The sequence below is a fragment of the Balaenoptera ricei genome, chromosome 13 (assembly GCF_028023285.1).
Source record: "Balaenoptera ricei isolate mBalRic1 chromosome 13, mBalRic1.hap2, whole genome shotgun sequence".
NCBI lineage: Eukaryota > Metazoa > Chordata > Mammalia > Artiodactyla > Balaenopteridae > Balaenoptera > Balaenoptera ricei.
In genome coordinates this window covers 37,266,860-37,286,108 of record NC_082651.1, presented here as the reverse complement: position 1 = coordinate 37,286,108, position 19,249 = coordinate 37,266,860, and the positions used below count along the sequence as shown (strand labels likewise).

Sequence of the window (19,249 nt, the reverse complement as noted above, 5' to 3'; positions counted from 1 at the left end):
GTATAAATGTTGGCTTTTTAATTTTGAAAAATATACTATGGTAGTATAAGATGTTAGCAATAGGAAAAACTGGGAGAGAGGTAAAGGGAACTCTGTTTGTATCTTTTCTGCAGATTTGAAATTATTTGAAAATGAAAAAGGTCATTTTTAAAAAATGGAGTAATACTGTATTGTATTATATCACAGAAGAAGAAGACCTTTTAAAAGGTCTTTTAAATCTCTACCCTCTATATACTATTCACTAATTAAAAGGACAATTATGAGAAAAGAAAATAGGCCCATCTCCCTTATGTATACAGAAGCAAAAATCATACACAAAATGTTAGACAATCAAATGTAGAGTGTGTGAGTGAGTGAATGTGTGTGTGTGTGTGTGTGTGTGTGTGAATTCCTACCAAGTTGTTTTACTCCAGAAATGCAAGGTGAGTTAACATTCAAATATCAATAGATGTCATGCACCACATCCATAAAATAAAGGAGAAAATGTATATGATCATATCAGTATAGTCAGATAAAGCATTTGATAAAATTCAATAATTATGTATGATTAAAAACTCATAGCAAAGGGAAACTACAAAAAACTTTAGAGCCACCATCCTGTTTATAGTGAAATGTGGAGAATGTCCACTGTAAGATTAGGAACAAAATAAGAATGCCAACTCTTACCTTTTCTATTCAACCTATTAGTAAAAGTATTAAATGGCATTAGCAGTAAGGCAGGAAAAAGAAATCAGAAATATAAGGCTAAGAAAGGAAGAAATCATACTGTCACTTTCCATAGTTGATATAATTAAGGATACAGAAAATCCAAAACCATCTACAGATAACTTATTAGAATATCAGTTAGTTTTTAGAAGAGTTGCCAGATAAGAGACCAAACATTAAAAAATTCCACTAACATTTTTCTGTGTCTGAAAAGTTATAAAATTAAAAACTAAAAAATATGCCATCTACATTATCATCAAAACATCATATACCTAATAATAAGTGTAATAAAAAATGTAAGAACCCTATTAGAATAGAAAACTATTGATATATCATAGAGAGAAATTAAAGGTGATCTAAATAGGATTTCTGCTTTGAGGCAGGATGTATAGGCATACCTCACTTTATTGCACTTCACTTTATTGTACCTTGCAGATAATGCTTTTTTTTTTTTTTTTTTTTTTTACAAATTGAAGGTTTGTGGCAACCCTGTGTCAAGCAGCTCTACTGGTGGTGCCATTTTTCCAACAGCATTTGCTCACTTCGTGTCTCTATGTCATGTTTTGGTAAGTCTCACAATATTTCAAACTTTTTCACTATTATACTTGTTACATGATCTGTGATCAGTGATCTTTGATGTTACTATTGCAAAAAGATTACAGCTTGCTGAAGGCTCAGATGATGGGTAGCATTCTTTTTTTTTTTTTTTTTTTTTCAATTTTTTTTTTTTTTTAATTAATTTATTTTTATTTTATGGCTGTGTTGGGTCTTCGTTTCTGTGCAAGGGCTTTCTCTAGTTGTGGCAAGTGAGGGCCACTCTTCATCGCGGTGCGCGGGCCTCTCACTATCGCGGCCTCTCTTGTTGCGGAGCACAGGCTCCAGACGCGCAGGCTCAGTAATTGTGGCTCACAGGCCCAGCTGCTCCGCGGCATGTGGGATCCTCCCAGACCAGGGCTCGAACCCATGTCCCCTGCATCAGCAGGCAGATTCTCAACCACTGCGCCACCAGGGAAGCCCCCTATGGGTAGCATTCTTAAAGTCTACTTTCAAATTAAGATATGTACTTTTTTTAGACATAATGCTATTGCACACTTAATAGACTACAGTATAGCATAAACATAACTTTTACATGCACTGGGAAACCAAACAACTCGTGTGACTTGCTTTCTTATGATATTCTCCTTATTGTGGTGTCTGGGACCAAAGCCATATCTCCATAATAATATGCCTGCACTAGGTAGGCACAGGCCATCACTCCTGCTGCAACGAGCAAACAAACTTGAATAAAAGATCATCGAGCTAAGGAAGCAATCAAGAAACAATATCAACTAATATGCTAGAGAGGGACATTTAGAGATTTGGAGCAGGGGTTTGGTGTAGGGAGACATACTCCACTGGAAAAGAGAAATCACCATACCTTTTGATGAACTCATTTGCTGGCATGATGGAGTGAAATCTAGCAGAATGTCAAGCCGATTTCCCCCACAGGACATTTCCTTAGTGTCAGGGTGGTATAGGATGATGGGGGACTGAGCCAAGAAAGCAGAGTGAAATTTCCTGCACAGTCATGGCACTAACAAACCAAATCCCGCTAGATAAAGGGGCCTGTGACAATCATTAGGTCTCCTCTTCAAGACATTTGCCAGTTTTTGAACCTATATAAAGCAGGAAGCTAAATACCTAATGCCTGAGGGAGAGAACTTTCCAAAGTGAGGAATTAGAGACCTACCAGACTCACAGTAAAAACCCAGAAGTGCCATCCCCAAGAAGGGGGCTGAGTCAGAAAAAGTGAAATCATCTGCAATGTTTCAGTGTTTATGAGACAAATTTTCACTGAGAAAGTGTAACGGCAACAAATACATAGCTGGTCTCTCCTTACATTTGCCATACTCTGAAGCTGTGAGAACTGAGAGCCTAAAGAGCTGAATTCAAACATCTGAAAGACTGAAGTCAATAACTGACTGTATTTATTGAAGAATCAAAGACCTGTCAGGCTCACAGCAAAAATCCAGGGAGGCCACAAATTAGGAAAAATCATAGGTAGGATGAGACAACTAAAGCTCCAACCCAGTTCTGACCTAGTAAAATTCCTGAAATGACTGAAATGATCAGCCACTCTGATTAACAGAGAAAAGGGTAAATCTTCTCTGGTGCAAAGTAATAGCATCTTCAGTCTCTATGAATTTTTTATTCACCACGTCCAGCACACAATCAAAAATTATGAAATTCCTGAAGCAGGAAAAAGTGACTAAAACTTAAGACAAAAAAAAAAAAAAAAAACCAAGAAAAATTGATTTAGAGGGAATTCAGATTCTGGAGTTAGCACAGAACTTTAAAATGACTATATTGAGAGTAAAAGATGGGGATTAATAGATTAAAATATGGAGAATCTCAACAGAAAATTGGAATCAATTTTAAAAAATCAAATACAGATAAATGAAAAATAAGAAAACTGATCCCCAGCAGACCTTAGGGAATACTAGAAGAAATTTTTTTGGGCTGAAGTAAAATGGCCCAACATAGAACAGAGCTGGGCTCTCGGTCCCATATTGAACTCGAGTTGGAAGAGGCGAGTCCGGTCTCAAAACGGAGGTAAAACCGCCGCCCGGTCGCCCCCAGCCCGACTCCGGCCGCCGCCGCCGCCGGGGGGAGGAGGGCCATGATCCAAAGGAACCAGAACAGTTGAGAAAACTGTTTATTGGCGGTCTGAGCTTTGAAACTACAGACGATAGCTTAAGAGAACATTTTGAGAAATGGGGCACACTTACAGATTGTGTGGTGATGAGAGACCCCCAGACAAACCGTTCCAGGGGCTTTGGTTTTGTGACTTACTCTTGGGTTGAAGAGGTGGATGCAGCAATGTGTGCTCGACCACACAAGGTTGATGGGCGTGTAGTGGAACCAAAGAGAGCTGTTTCTAGAGAGGATTCTGTAAAGCCTGGTGCCCATCTAACAGTGAAGAAAATTTTTGTTGGTGGTATTAAAGAAGATACAGAAGAATGTAATTCGAGAGACTACTTTGAAAAGTATGGCAAGATTGAAACCATAGGAGTTATGGAAGACAGGCAGAGTGGAAAAAAGAGAGGATTTGCTTTTGTAACTTTTGATGATCATGATACAGTTGATAAAATTGTTGTTCAGAAATACCACACTATTAATGGGCATAATTGTAAGTGAAAAAGGCCCTTTCTAAACAAGAAATGCAATCTGCTGGATCACAGAGAGGTCGTGGAGGTGGATCTGGCAACTTTATGGGTCGTGGAGGAAACTTTGGAGGTGGTGGAGGTAACTTTGGCCGTGGTGGAAACTTTGGTGGAAGAGGAGGCTATGGTGGTGGAGGTGGTGGCAGCAGAGGTAGTTATGGAGGAGGTGATGGTGGATAAAACGGATTTGGAGGCGACGGTGGTAACGATGGTGGTGGTCCTGGTTACAGTAGTAGAGGAGGCTATGGTGGTGGTGGACCAGGATATGGAAACCAAGATGGTGGATATGGTGGCGGTGGTGGAGGATATGATGCTTACAATGAAGGAGGAAATTTTGGAGGTAACTACGGTGGTGGTGGTGGGAGCTATAATGATTTTGGAAATTATAGTGGACAACAGCAATCAAATTATGGACCCATGAAGGGGGGCAGTTTTGGTGGAAGAAGCTCGGGAAGTCCCTATGGTGGTGGTTATGGATCTGGTGGTGGAAGTGGTGGATATGGTAGCAGAAGGTTCTCAAAACTTAGAAGAAAAGGGCTACAGTTCTTAGCAGGAGAGAGAGCGAGGAGTTGTCAGGAAAGCTGCAGGTTACTTTGAGACAGTCGTCCCAAATGCATTAGAGGAACTGTAAAAACCTGCCGCAGAAGGAACGATGATCCATAGTCAGAAAAGTTACTGCAGCTTAAACAGGAAACCCTTCTTGTTCAGGACTGTCCTAGCCACAGTTTGCAAAAAGTGCAGCTATTGATTCATGCAACGGAGGGTCAATTAGATGTACATTCCTGAGGTCTTTTATCTGTTGTAGCTTTGTCTTTTTCTTTTCATTACATCAGGTATATTGCCCTGTAAATTGTGGTAGTGGTACCAGGAATAAAAAATTAAGGAATTTTAAACTTTTCAATATTTGTGTAGTTCAGTTTTTCTACATTTTAGTACAGAAACTTTAACAAAATGCAGTTTTGAAGGTGTTTCCTTGTGAGTTAACAAGTAAAGAAGATCATTCATTGTTCATTAATATTTTGTATGAATTTTGCTAAAGTTAACTGTAAAGAAACACCTGCTGACTTGCAGTTTAAGGGGATCTATTCTCCCCATTTCCAAACCATGAAATGAATGGGCTCTGACATGTGGAGAGAATAGATATTTGTATGTTTGCAATGTGTGTTTTAGATAATAGAATTGGGTATTTAAATTAGCATATTTGTGAATTTAATAGCTTTAAGATGTACTTCAAATGAAAAATCTCAGAATTCAAAAAAAAAAAAAAACAAAAGAACAGAGCTGGGAGCGCGATTGGCGCTGCCTGCGGGGGAGGAGCGCCGCCGCCGCCGCCGCCGCCGCGAGCTGGGAGCTCGATTGTCGCTGCCTGCGGGGGAGGAGCGCCGCCGCCGTCGCCGCCGCGAGCTGGGAGCTCGATTGGCGCTCCCTGCGGGGGAGGAGCGCCGCCGCCGCCGCCGCGAGCTGGGAGCTCGACTGGCGCTCCCTGCGGGGGAGGAGCGCCGCCGTCGCCGCCGCGAGCCGGGAGCTCGATTGTCGCTGCCTGCGGGGGAGGAGCGCCGCCGCCGCGAGCTGGGAGCTCGCTTGGCACTGCCTGCGGGGGAGGAGCGCCGCCGCCGCGAGCTGGGAGCTCGCTTGGCACTGCCTGCGGGGGAGGAGCGCCGCCGCCGCCGCCGCGAGCTGGATTGGCGCTGCCTGCGGGGGAGGAGCGCCGCCGCCGCGAGCTGGGAGCTCGTTTGGCGCTGCCTGCGGGGGAGGAGCGCCGCCGCCGCCGCCGCGAGCTGGGAGCTCGATTGGCGCTGCCTGCGGGGGAGGAGCGCCGCCGCCGCCGCGAGCTGGGAGCTCGATTGGCGCTGCCTGCGGGGGAGGGGGGCCGCCGCCGCGAGCTGGGAGCTCGCTTGGCACTGCCTGCGGGGGAGGAGCGCCGCCGCCGTCGCCGCCGCGAGCTGGGAGCTCGCTTGGCACTGCCTGCGGGGGAGGAGCGCCGCCGTCGCCGCGAGCTGGATTGGCGCTGCCTGCGGGGGAGGAGCGCCGCCGCCGCCGCCGCCGCGAGCTGGGAGCTCGTTTGGCGCTGCCTGCGGGGGAGGAGCGCCGCCGCCGCCGCCGCCGCCGCGAGCTGGGAGCTCGATTGGCGCTGCCTGCGGGGGAGGAGCGCCGCCGCCGCCGCCGCCGCGAGCTGGGAGCTCGATTGGCGCTGCCTGCGGGGGAGGAGCGCCGCCGCCGTCGCCGCCGCGAGCTGGGAGCTCGATTGGCGCTGCCTGCGTGGGAGGAGCGCCGCCGTCGTCGCCGCCGCGAGCTGGGAGCTCGATTGGCGCTGCCTGCGGGGGAGGAGCGCCGCCGCCGTCGCCGCCGCGAGCTGGGAGCTCGATTGGCGCTGCCTGCGTGGGAGGAGCGCCGCCGCCGCCGCCGCCCCCGCCGTCGCAGTCGTCGTGAGTGAAGAAGCGCCTCGGTCACGCCTGGTGAGGGCCCTCGCCGACGCCTGGGCTTACCTGCCGCCCGGCCAGCTCCTCTCGTTTCCCGTCCCCCGCGGCCCGGCGCGGGGCAGGCCTGCCAGGGCCATGGAGGACGAGGTGGTCCGCATTGCCAAGAAGATGGACAAGATGGTGCAGAAGAAAAACGCGGTGAGCGCGGCGGGCGGCGCGGGCCGGAGGGAGGCCGGGCGGCGGGCGGGGGCCAGTCGGCCTGAGGGGGCTCCCGGCCCGCGGTGAGCGCGGCGGGTGCTGCGAGACGGCGGCGAGGCCCGCGCTCTGGGGAGGGGTTCCTGGGGAGGGGGGAGCTTCGTGTCCCGCGGCCGCGTCCCGGGCAGGGGTTCTGGGGGGCGTCCTGTCCCGCAGCTGCGTCCCGGGCAGGGGTCTGGGGGGCGTCCTGTCCCGCAGCTGCGTCCCGGGCAGGGGTTCTGGGGGGCGTCCTGTCCCGCGGCCGCGTCCCGGGGAGGGGGTCCTGGGGGGGTCCCGGGGAGGGCGTCCGGTCCCGCGGCCACCGGCGCTGGGATCCGCCCTGGGCGCCCGAGGCCCCTCGTGATTAGCGCAGCCCGGTAAACTCTATGGAGGCATCTTCCTCATTATTTTAAACGTGACGGTGGTAAAGCCTCGCTGGTTTAGCTGAAGAGTGCAGAGAGCCCTCCCTGTTTGAAAGAATTGGTTCTCTTTCCCGGGCTCATTGGCCAGCAGCGAGAAAACAACATCAAACAGAGGTTTGTGATCAGTTTTAGACATGAAACTGTTCAAGCAAAACGTGAATTTCCTGGATCTTATTTTTGAGGAAGGCTGAACATTCCCTTGATTGTCTCAACTCCCCTGCATGTTTGTTTAGCAATTAAAAAAGGTGAACTACGCCAGTGTACTTGGCAAGTTGCTAAACTTTTTGGAAAAAGTGGATCTCGTTAGGCCGCGGAGTGCGGGGAGCTGTGTTTAAGGCATTGCCGCCGACGAGGCTGTGCTGCCGGCTGGATTTGGACACATGTCGTTGCTGGTCCTCTCAGTGGTTTACAGTTGCTACCGGTGGCGTTTTCTGTTACTGATAACGTGTGCACGTGAACGTGGTCTCTTGCGGTTTGTATGAGGTGCTCCAGTTTCTGCATTTCTTTCCACCTGTGTGGGCCACTCTCAGTCCCTTGCTTCCGAGTCGTCTATATTTTCAGCTAAACTTCTGAAATTCTAAGTCCAACGAATGTGAAGGAGAGAAGGGCTGCTCTGATTTGCACAGCACTTTGGAGTTACAAAGCGTTTGTGCAGAATTCTTTGGGGACTCACGACAGCTGTGTTGCATTCATTTTACAGAATAAGAAACTGAGTCAGACCAAGCAGTTCACCTCCTTAAATGAAGTGTGCGTTGTGGATTAAGCCAGGACCCGAGTTTTCTGCTGGGCAGCATGCAGAAGTAGTGTTAAACACCGAATTCTTAAGACTTCAGACTTGGTGTGCGCCTCTTTTCCTTTAACAGGTGCATTGCCCGGCGTGTAATTTCATACCCTGTTCATCTGTCTTTGCAATTTTGGCTTTTTAAAGGATTTCCTGTTTGTTTTCTGTTGCAGACGTTGCCGGTGCCATTTATTTTTTCTGTTGATACAGGCCTTTCATTCCTCACTGCAAGTGATGAGTTCTGTATATTTGATTGGCTGAACGTTTCTGTTACTCTGTTTAAACTGGCAAGTTTTTTTTCTTTGCCTAGAGAACCCTAGACTCCCCTAGTAGAAGCTGGCTCCTAGGGAAAAAGGCCGTTTCTTGGGTAATTTTTTTCTCGAACTCAGGCTATAAAATGTGTACCTTTTAATCATCTAGTGCACTAGGTGTTTTTGTTTGTTTCCTTTCCTTGAAATAGACGTTTCCTAGAAATGAGGAATTCCTTAGTGAGCAAGTATGGAGAAGACCAGTTTGTATTTATCTGCAGTTCTCAAATTATAAACACATAATGCGTCAGCAGGAGAATGAGGATAAGCTCCACAGATAATCCTCAAGTCTCACTTTTCTTTTCAAATCTTCTATTTCTAGTAGTACAGAACTTTACCAATATAAAAACTTGCCCCCCCCCCCCCCAAAAAAAAGAACACAACTGCAGGAAAGAACAAAGAGCACTTAAAGTGTGTGTGTGTGTCTAATATATACATGTACATATACCCAGGTACATACACCTTTATATTTATACGTTATTTTGTAAATAAATGACAATAATAATGTCTTGTGGAGATGTAGAACAGAAGTATACAACAAAAGCACAAACAGCAGGAGGGGGCAAATGGAGTTAAACTGTTAAACCTCCATGGGATGGTTCCATGGAGGAGGCAGAGAGGGGGATGGGATCCTCGAAGAGCTGCTGAAGACCTTGCATTTTTTGCAGATCTCTTTAGAATGCTACTTGCATATTGTGCTCTCACTGAATGCACCTGGCTGAGCTATGGCACATTAGCACGGTAAACATTTGTCAGATTTGCCCTAGTCAGAAAATTTTCTATACCTGCCATCCTGCTTGGCACTTAAAAAAAAATTTTTTTTTTTTAAGCTCTCTATGATATAGGGATGATGGGTGAAGAAGGTAGGCTGCAGGGTAATATGTAGTATGTATGATCCCATTTTGATACAGTAAACAGAAAGTATTAAATGCATGCCTGTTTGTATGAGCAGTGAGTTTGCATGGTTATCTCAAGAGGGAGGGAATGGGACGGGTAGAGAAAGAGACTGACCACAGACTATTGTTTTACTTGTTACAAGAGGCATGTGTTGCCTTCATTTCTGATTAAACTTTTTGTTTACAGATTATTGTAGGTTTACATGCAATTGTAAGAAATAATAGTGCGATAGCTCCTGTGTGTCCTTTCCCCAGTTTTCCCCAATGGTAACATCTTACAGAATCATAGTATACTGTCACAACCTGGGTATTGCCATTGACACAGTCAAGATAGAGAACATTTCCATCCCACAGGATCTCTCCTGATGCCATTTTATAGCCACTGCTGCTCCCCCACTCCCCACCAAATCATAATGATCTGATAGTGCAGTGGATAAAGTTGCAATAAAGTTTTTGTGCAGATGATCAAGGGAAAATACCCCCTGGGGAAGATGGCCCGTCTCCCACTCCCCCGGCCCTATCTGTCCCTGGCAACCTGTCATTTCAAGAATGTTATGTGGGACTTCCCTGGTGGCGCAGCGGTTAAGAATCTGCCTGCCATTGCAGGGGACATGGGTTTGATCCCTTGTCCGGGAAGATCCCACATGCCGCGGAGCAACTAAGCCCATGCGCCACAACGACTGAGCCTGCGCTTTAGAGCCCGGGAGCCACAACTACTGAGCCCACGTGCCACAACTACTGAAGCCCGCGTGCCTAGAGCCCGTGCTCTGCAACAAGAGAAGCCACCGCAGCGAGAAGCCCGCACACTGCAACAAAGAGTAGCCCCCGCTCGCCGCAACTAGAGAAAGCCCACACGCAGCAACGAAGACCCAACGCAGCCAAAAATAAAATAAATTAACTAATTAATTAAAAAAAAAGAATGTTATGTGAATAAAATCATATAGTGTGTAACCTTTTTTTTTTTTTTAAGTAAAAAAAATTTTTTTTTGGCTGCGCTGCCGGTTGTGCGATCTTAGTTCCCCGACCAAGGATTGAACCCAGCCCAGGTAGTGAAAGTGCTGAGTGCTAAACACTGGACCGCCAGGGAATTCCCAGTATGCAACCTTTTGGATCGGCCTTTTTCAATCAGTGTAATTCCCTGGAGAGTCATCCAAATTGCATGAATCAACAGTGCTCCTTTTTTTTTTAAAAAAATATTTATTTATTTATTTGGCTGTGCGGGTCTTTAGTTGCAGCATGCGGGATCTAGTTCCCTGACCAGGGATGGAACCTGGGCCCCCTGCATTGAGAGTGCAGAGTCTTAACCGCTGGAACACCAGAGAGGTCCCAGTGCCGCTTTCTTTTTAATTGCTGAGTAGTATTCCATGGTTTGGCTGTACTTCAGTTTGTTTAATCACTTGCCCATTGAAGAACATCTGAGTTTTTTTCCCATTTCCTGACTATTACTGATAGAGATGCTGTGGACATTTGTGTACCTTTTTTTGTGCGAACATGCGTTCTCTGGGATAAATGCCGTAGGGTATGTGTTGCTTTTTTTGTTTTTTTTTCGGCTACGCTGTGCCACATGTGGGATCTTGGTTCCCCAATCAGGGATCGAGCCCGTGCCCCCTGCATTGGGAGCTTGGAGTCTTAACCGCTGGACTGCCAGGGAAATTCCTGTATTGCTCCCCCCGCCCCACTTGATTGATTGATTGGTTGATTGGCTGTATTGGGTCTTAGTTGCGGCATGCGGGACCTTCGTTAAGGCATGTGGGATCTTTATTGTCGTTGCGGCGCACGGGCTCTTCGTTGCAGCATGAGAGCTTCTCTCTAGTTGTGGCGTGCGGGTTTTCTCTCTCTAGTTGTGGCACGTGGGCTACCTCATTGAGGTGTGCGAGCTCAGTAGTTTGGTGCGAGGGCTTAGTTGCCCCGCGGCATGTGGGATCTTAGTTCCCCGACCGGGAATCGAACCCGCGTCCCCTGCATTGCAGGACGGATTCTTTACCACTGAACCACCAGGGAAGTCCCTGTATTGCTTTTTTAAATTAAAAAAAAAAAAAAAAAAAGGAAAAGCAATTAGAGGTGAAACAACTAATTATACGATTGCCTTTCAAAGTACATATTCAAACCCTACATTCTTGGTGTACATAAGTTATTTATGTTGATTTGTGGTGTTTAGCTCTAGCAACAAGGCAATAATAATAACGCTGTAGTTTTCCTTGTTTCTTTCAACTGATGATCTGTGTATTTATTACAAATATTAATTAACACTCACAAGCTACCAGGAGGCAAGTAATGGTTAGCGCTGGTGTGGTTAACTCCTTTATAGATAGGGAGGTTGAGGCATGGGTATTGTGGAATTTGCCATGTTGAGGCATGGGTATTGTGGAATTTGCCTAAGGTTATAGCACTGTGTTCTGACTCAGATTCATTCAGATTTATTCCTTCCCTTTCTGTCTCCTGAATTAACGCTTTGTAATTTTGACCTAGGTGTGAGGACACGAAAAGGGTTTTTTTCTGTATCTGAGGTTTAGTGCTTGTTTTATAGAAGCAATATAGTATAGTATAGTGGTTAGAGTAGGCACTTTAGCATCTGATTTTTGTTTTTTTCTTAAGTCTTTAATGAATTTGTTACAATATTGCTTCTGTTTTATGTTTTGCACATGCCGGAAAGGTAATAGGCCTTGGCCCCTGGGCCTGGGCTTCGTCTCTTGTGCTGTCTCCTGTCCCTGTTGCCCCCGCGCGCTGGCCCGTCCGCGCTGTGCCAGGGGGTATTGGTCGTCTCGCGGCTCAGTTCACAGTAGCTGAAAGGGACTGTGTGTGATGTTCTCATTTCTGCCCATCGTTTTCAAAGGGAGGCTCTGGCCATTGCTCCTCGGGTAAAATGCAGAGGGAGTGCTTTTTAAGATGGGACTGTCAGTGTTGGGGACACTCCTTAATTACCAAAACGGAATCCCCTTCAGTTCCTCCAGCTGTGTTGTTTTGGCACAGAAGATGTGAGTAATAGGAACTGGAGCTAAGTTGGAGTGAAAAAACGCACCGGTCCCGCCGAATTTTCCATCGAAACAGTTGATTTGTGTTGTCTCTAGGAATTCTAAAGGGCGTACCGTTGCTTCCTAACCGGAGTCATTTGAGAGATCTACCTCTGTACGTTCAAATGATTAATTTTGAGACTTTGCTCATGTGTGCAGTAAACCCTTTAATTCCCTAAGACCTTCCTTTCCTCCATCTCATACCCCATTAAGCCCGCTTCAGTTCATCTCCTGAATTTCTTTGGAATCTGTCAGCTCTCCCTCAACACCCTAATACTGAACTTGCCTGTGTGTTGCGATTAGGTCCTAACTAGTGTCCATATATCTTGTTTCCTTCCAATCCGTTCTTCACACAAAAAACCTTCAAGGCAAGTTGGAACATTGCTCATAAACATCGCTCACAAGCATTGTTTTGAGAATAGAAAACAGTGTTGGCCTTTAAGACTCTGCGTGGTCTAGAATCCTCTCTGCTTCTCTAGCCCCATCTTATGCCACTTTTGCCCTCACTTTCTATGCTTCAGATACACTGAAATAACCTTAGTTCTCACTCATCTGACAGAAGTCAGTTCAGATATTATTTTTCACTGTGATCCCTAGCATTAACCAAGTTGATTATCAGGTTTTGTATGAGGACTAAAACTAAACTGGGAAGTGGAAGAATTGAGTTTCAACTGTTTCAGTCAACACGCATGTATTAATGATACCTAAGTATTGAACACCGGGCTAGGTTTCATGAGGGATACAGAAGTTTTGGCCATCTCTGGTTTTGGATATCCCTTATTTGTTGAGACCTTTGCGTTGTTTGGTTGCCTTTTGTCTGTTTTCCAGATGGGAAAACAGGAACAAGGGAAGTATAGGTTATTACTAGGTGGGGTTGAACAAGTGGAGCAGCAAACTGCAAAGCAGAAAGAAGAGGGACGTACTATAGAGGGATATGACTTCCATTCTCAAGGCGCCTGCATCCTGTGCAGGGAGACAGCCTAACATAAAATGTGCCTAACAACAAATATATTGACTTCTGACTAAAAATCTCCAGTTCATAGAACCGAGGGGTTTGTACCTTCTCCTTTAAAAGTGGTAGTCCTGGGACTTCCCCGGTGGTCCCGTGGTGAAGACTCTGCGCTTCCAATGCAGCAGGCGTGGGTTCAATCCCTGGTTGGGGAGCTAAGATCCCACATGCTGCGCAGCCAAAGAAATTTTTTTCGAACGTTATACTCCTGTATTATTGGCTTTAGTGGTTTCGATTTTGTTTTACTGTTAAGAAGATTTCAGTTTATTTACCGGGAACAAACAACACATAATGTAAAAATAGTTTCCCAGAAACGATTTCCATCATTCTCTTCTTCCCTTTCTCCCGCAGACTGGTGTTTCACCTTGACAAGTTCTCTGTCATTCCATAGGAAAGCTGTCTGGCTTGGAGGTTGCAATCCCAGGGAATTTTTCATCAGCGGGGAAGTCTCCATCACTACAGAGGAATCAAGGGAGAAGTCAGTCCCTGGTAAGTGAGATGCTCCCCCTAAACACCAACACAGCAGTCGTGTACCTTTCAAGGGGTTCAGGGGCAAGATGGGCAAAGGCATTTCTACTAACTCTTCTTAAGGATCACGGACAGTGCCCTATGCTACGAGGTAAGCGGTGACTGTTGTAGTTCTTACTGGTGATCCTTTCCTGTCACTGATTCTCGGCTTTCTTTGTATTTCATAGGACTGTTGTAAGTCCAATACAAAATGAGTCTTATTTTTAAAAACCTGAAATGTTTTACAGAGCCTAGCATTCTCATATAGGGTCCTTTCCATTCTGCCCACTTTCCCGAGAGGCCAAGAACACTTCACACCATGAACTAGGAGAGGGGGTAGAGCCCTTTCTGATGAAATACATCAACAAAGACAGAGCCTTAGCCTGCTTGCTCTCTGGACAGGATCTCGGACCACAAGGTCTTCACTCCTGGTATAAATGAAGGAAGTGAGGACAGTTCAACTGGCACTCTCATAACAAGAGTTCTGAAACACCTTCCAAAGAGACTATAGCAGTAGATGAGGGAAGGGAGTGCTACAGTGTGGCAGTACAGGGGGGAACGATCGGCTACAGCAGTGAAAAGTGTGGTACCGATTGGTGTGCTCTCGGGGTTCTTGTACATGTAGCATAGATGACCTCTACAGTGGCCCTCCCACCTTCCCACCTGCATTAGGTGTTCTTTTTTTTTGTAAGTTATGTTTATGTATTTATTTACTGTTTGAACTTATTTATTCTACGTATTTATTTTTTTGGCCGCACTGGGTCTCTCATTGCTGTGCACGGGCTTTCTCTAGTTGGCGGCTAGCGGGGGCTACTCTTGGTTGCGGTGTGCGGGCATCTCATCGCGGTGGCTTCTCTTGTTGCGGAGCATGGGCTGTAGGCACGTGGGCTTCGGTAGTTGAGGCTCACGGGCTCTAGAATGCAGGCTCCGTCGTTGTGGCACATGCGCTTAGTTGCTGCACGGCATGTGGGATCTTCGCAGACCAGGGCTCGAACCCGTGTCCCCTGCATTGGCAGGCGCCACCAGGGAAGCCCTAGGTGTTCTCATATAGAGTCTAAAAACAGAGAGCACTGAGAGAAGGTAGTGGTTATTAAAGGCTCAGGATCTAAATTCTACCTGTCTCTACACCCCTTCCCAGCTGTCGATTTGACCCCATTTTTCAATGCTGACCTCATTGTTCAACTTTTCTCTGCCGTCTGTATACTCACCTTGAAAACTTGTTTCTGTGATGCGTTGAGCAGACACAGGGTGGCAGATTGCAGAGGTGGAAGCTGGTGGTCGGATATTTGTGGGCTGAATCTCCTTCAGTCCCATTCCCATTTCTGGTTGCCCAGAGGCCCTACTTCCTGTGTGTGACGCCGAGCCGTAGGATTGCGGGCAGGAGCCAAGTTCTCCATACAGTAAAGACCCCAGTGTGCCTTGGTTATAGTAATATACCTGGCTTCCTTCCTGGCAGGGAAGTGACAGGCGGCTATGCCCCTGATTTGTCCGTGGGCCTCCTGATCCAGCAGTTCCCTTGGCTCTGCCCCTGTCGTCAGCTGCCCCTAGGATAACTCTGAGCCCTAGCCACTTCTCTGGTAGATTTCCCTATTCCCCCACTACAGTCACACCTGAATAAGGCGACTCAGACCTTTCAGAGATGTGTCCTGAACCTCTTGTTTTCTGAAATACCTATCTGGTGGTTGTGAGACTTAAGGCCAGCGTCCCCGAGAGACTTTTTCTATTTCTCCTAGTAAACCTAGACTCCTCTTCTGTCACCTTCAACTCTACTCCAATTGTGTTCTTTCAACCCAGACCTCTGACCCTGCTTTTTACTTCTGCCATTTCATCCTCACTCCTGCTTCCTTTCCTAAATCCATACGTCTCTTTTGGCCTTCCTAGCCCTGGGCCAAGTTCCTTCCTCTTTGCTCAGTTTTTCCCCCTTTCCTTCATTCTCCCATCCAACTTTCAGTCCTTCCTTTCTCACGCCCCAGTTAGCAGCATCTGAAAATTCGAAAGGTTTGTTACTCGTCTATTAATTGTATTCCATTTACTTATTCAGTTCTATACCTGTCTTACCTGTGTATGGAAGAACAGCTGGTAGCCAAGGTGGCACCAAGAATCCTAGCAGCTCTCACTTGACGTATCCGTAGTAGTCGGCAATTTCCATTTCGTTTTCCCTCTCGGTGAAAAATTGCAGCTTGCCCGAAGAGGTGTATCTGGCAGCATTCTCCCGTTGTTGTTGAGCCCGCCTCTTCATGGCCTCTCGCTCTGGCCTCTGCTCTTGTTCGATGGGCTTTGACATGACTGGCTCAGGCACGTTGGGTTCCCTCCATGGAACTCGTTGCTTGCTGAAGTCTTGGAGTAGAAATTGGGTTTGGAGCTTGGGTGGGGCCTGGCGCTTATTCACAGCAGGGGGAACAGGCTCCCGCTGGAGAGGAGGGCCAGATGAAGTTTTGGAGGGTGCAGGCCTAGGAGCAGCAGACTGAGGGACACGAGGCTGGGTGTGGTTGGTCCAAGCCGGTTGGGTTGGGTTGGTCACAGTTGGCTGAGCTGGTTTGGCGGGGCCTGGCAAAGAGGCAGGAGCTGGCTGGGATGAATTGACTGCAGCAGGTTGAGCTGAGTCAGTAGAACCAGGCTGGGCACGGTAAGCCCCAGCAGGCCGATGTGAGGCCAGAGACTGGGGCCTCCGAGGAGCGGGTCGAGCTTGAGGCTTGTCCCAGGCAGAAAAAGGCAGAGGTATCAACTTGACCTTCCCAGGAGGAGGCCGCTCATACTGGGCTGGAGATGGACACTCTGTTTCAGCACTGCTGTCTGGTTTCTGGGCTTGGACTTGCGTTTTCTCAGGACCCTTCCCCTCACGTGGGGTATGCCGCCATGGCTGGATAGCTGGGGGTGGCTGGGGGTCTTTGGGGTTGCTTGACTTTCCCAAGAGCCGACAGGAAGAGAGCCCAGTTTTCGTCTCATTCTTCTTCCCCAGCGCATGAAGAACCTTCACAGACTCCAGCATGCGCACGCCAAGGGAGGTTCGAGGCTTTTGAAAGCTCTGTTGGAGAAGCTCAGTTTGGTGTTCCTTTCGCTTCGTGTGGGGGATTGCTGGCTTCTCTTCTGCCTTGACTTTGTTCCCTGACTGCTTGTTCTCTTCAGCCTTGTTTCTCCCTCTGGTCCTTTTGGTCTTTTCCTGCCCGTGGCTCTTAGTTTTGCTGATCTTTCTGGATGCAGCTTTCTGAGGTTTGCCTTGAGAGTGCTTGGCCGTGTTCACAGGAGCCCTGTCACTGACTGCAGCGTGGCAGGTAACCACTTCTCCCCCTAACAGGCACTCTGGTTTCTTTGGCTGGATTTTGGCCTTGGGAGCGCCACTGATAGGCTCAGAGGCTTTCTGTTTGTTCTTCCTGGGTTGATCAGAGGGAACCTTTATGACACTTGGCTTTTCCTGCACCTGATTCACCTTAATGGCTCTGGTGTCTTTAGCTTTGATCACGTTGGGACCTTGGGATTGATCAAGCTCTTTCAAAGGATTAAAGAGCTGGGGAAGGTGAATATCCTCCGCCAGTGTAGTAACGTCTGCAAGACCACTGCTAGGTTCAGTCCCATTTTCAAGTGTCCCTAGGTCCTGACGACTCCGGCTGTTCTCTCCCAGATCAGCATTTTCAGAACCAGGCTGCTCCTCTTGGCTGAGGGGATCGGTGCAGGCCAGCGGCTGGTGAATATCAGGGATTCCTAAAGGGAGTAGTGGAGGATCTTGGTTCTCTGTTGGGATCTGGTAGGCATCCAGAGGCTTTGAAAGCTTGGTTTTGATATCATCCACGTGCTTACTCTCTATTTGTCCCTGGCTTGGAGCTGGAGGCAGGGCCAGGAGACGCCTGGCACTCTGGACTGGAGCTGTCACTGAAATGTCCCCAAGTTCAGATGGTGGGTTACTCTCAAGTATGTGGCTGTTTCTGCTACTGCAGGACTTGGGGAGTTCTTGACTTTGTGTCACACAAAACGTCTGGCTTGGAGGTTGCAATCCCAGGGAATTTTTCATCACCAGGGGGGAGGTCTCCATCCCTACAAAGGGATCAAGGGAGAAGTCAGTCCCTGGTAAGTGAGATGCTCCCCCTAAACACCAACACAGCAGTCGTGTACCTTTCAAGGGGTTCAGGGGCAAGATGGGCAAGGCATTTCTACTAACTCTTCTTAAGGATCATGGACAGTGCCCTATGCTACGAGGTAAGCGGTGACTGTTGTAATTCTTACTGGTGAGCCTTTCCTGTCGCTGATTCTCGGCTCGCTTTGTATTTCATAGGACTGTTATAAGTCCAATACAAAATGAGTCTTATTTTTAAAAACCTGAAATGTTTTACAGAGCCTAGCATATTCTCATATAGGGTCCTTTCCATTCTCCCCACTCTCCCGAGAGGCCAAGAACACGTCACACCATGAACTAGGAGAGGGGGTAGAGCCCTTTCTGATGAAATACATCAACAAAGACAGAGTCTTAGCCTGCTTGCTCTCTGGACAGGATCTCGGACCACAAGGTCTTCAATCCTGGTATAAATGAAGGAAGTGAGGACAGTTCAACTGGCACTCTCATAACAAGAGTTCTGAAACACCTTCCAAAGAGACTATAGCAGTAGATGAGGGAAGGGAGTGCTACAGTGTGGCAGTACAGGGGGAACGATCGGCTACAGCAGTGAAAAGTGTGGTACCGATTGGTGTGCTCTCGGGGTTCTTGTACATGTAGCATAGATGACCTCTACAGTGGCCCTCCCACCTTCCCACCTGCATTAGGTGTTCTTTTTTTTGTAATTTATGTTTATGTATTTATTTACTGTTTGAACTTATTTATTCTACGTATTTATTTTTTTGGCTGCACTGGGTCTCTCATTGCAGTGCACGGGCTTTCTGTAGTTGGCGGCTAGCGGGGGCTACTCTTGGTTGCGGTGTGCGGGCTTCTCATTGCGGTGGCTTCTCTTGTTGCGGAGCATGGGCTGTAGGCACGTGGGCTTCGGTAGTTGAGGCTCACGGGCTCTAGAATGCAGGCTCCGTCGTTGTGGCACATGCGCTTAGTTGCTGCACGGCATGTGGGATCTTCGCAGACCAGGGCTCGAACCCGTGTCCCCCGCATTGCATTGGCAGGCGCCACCAGGGAAGCCCTAGGTGTTCTCATATAGAGTCTAAAAACAGAGGGCACTGAGCGAAGGTAGTGGTTATTAAAGGCTCAGGATCTAAATTCTACCTGCCTCTACACCCCTTCCCAGCTGTCGATTTGACCCCATTTTTGAATGCCGACCTCATTCTTCAACTTTCTCTGGCGTTTGTTATACTCACCTTGAAAACTTGTTTCTGTGATGCGTTGAGCAGGCACAGGGTGGCAGACTGCAGAGGTAGAAGCTGCTGGTCGGATATTTGTGGGCTGAATCTCCTTCAGTCCCATTCCCATTTCTGGTTGCCCAGAGGCCCGACTTCCTGTGTATGACGCCGAGCCGTAGGATTGCGGGCAGGAGCCAAGTTCTCCATACAGTAAAGACCCCAGTGTGCCTTGGTTATAGTAATATACCTGGCTTCCTTCCTGGCAGGGAAGTGGCAGGCGGCTCTGCCCCTGATTTGGAATCTGAGATGGTGTTCCCTGAGCAAGGCTGGCAGAAAGCGATGGATGTAGAGGGACCATGTTCTTGGCGTCTGAAGTTTTATCATACTGGGCTGCCAGAAACATGGAGGAGGCAGCTGTGTGGCGGTCAGTGAGTGCCAGAGTAAAGTCTCCGAGTGAAGAAGAATTCTTTTCAGTGCTT

General features: G+C 47.8%; 1 long non-coding RNA gene and 1 pseudogene across 1 annotated transcript in view; both read left to right on the top strand.

Annotated features, from left to right (window-relative positions):
* Positions 1 to 19,249, top strand: part of LOC132376888 (uncharacterized) — a 134,767-nt gene that overhangs the window by 54,007 nt on the left and 61,511 nt on the right. The window lies entirely within an intron of this gene.
* Positions 416 to 4,427, top strand: LOC132377272 (heterogeneous nuclear ribonucleoprotein A3-like; annotated as a pseudogene).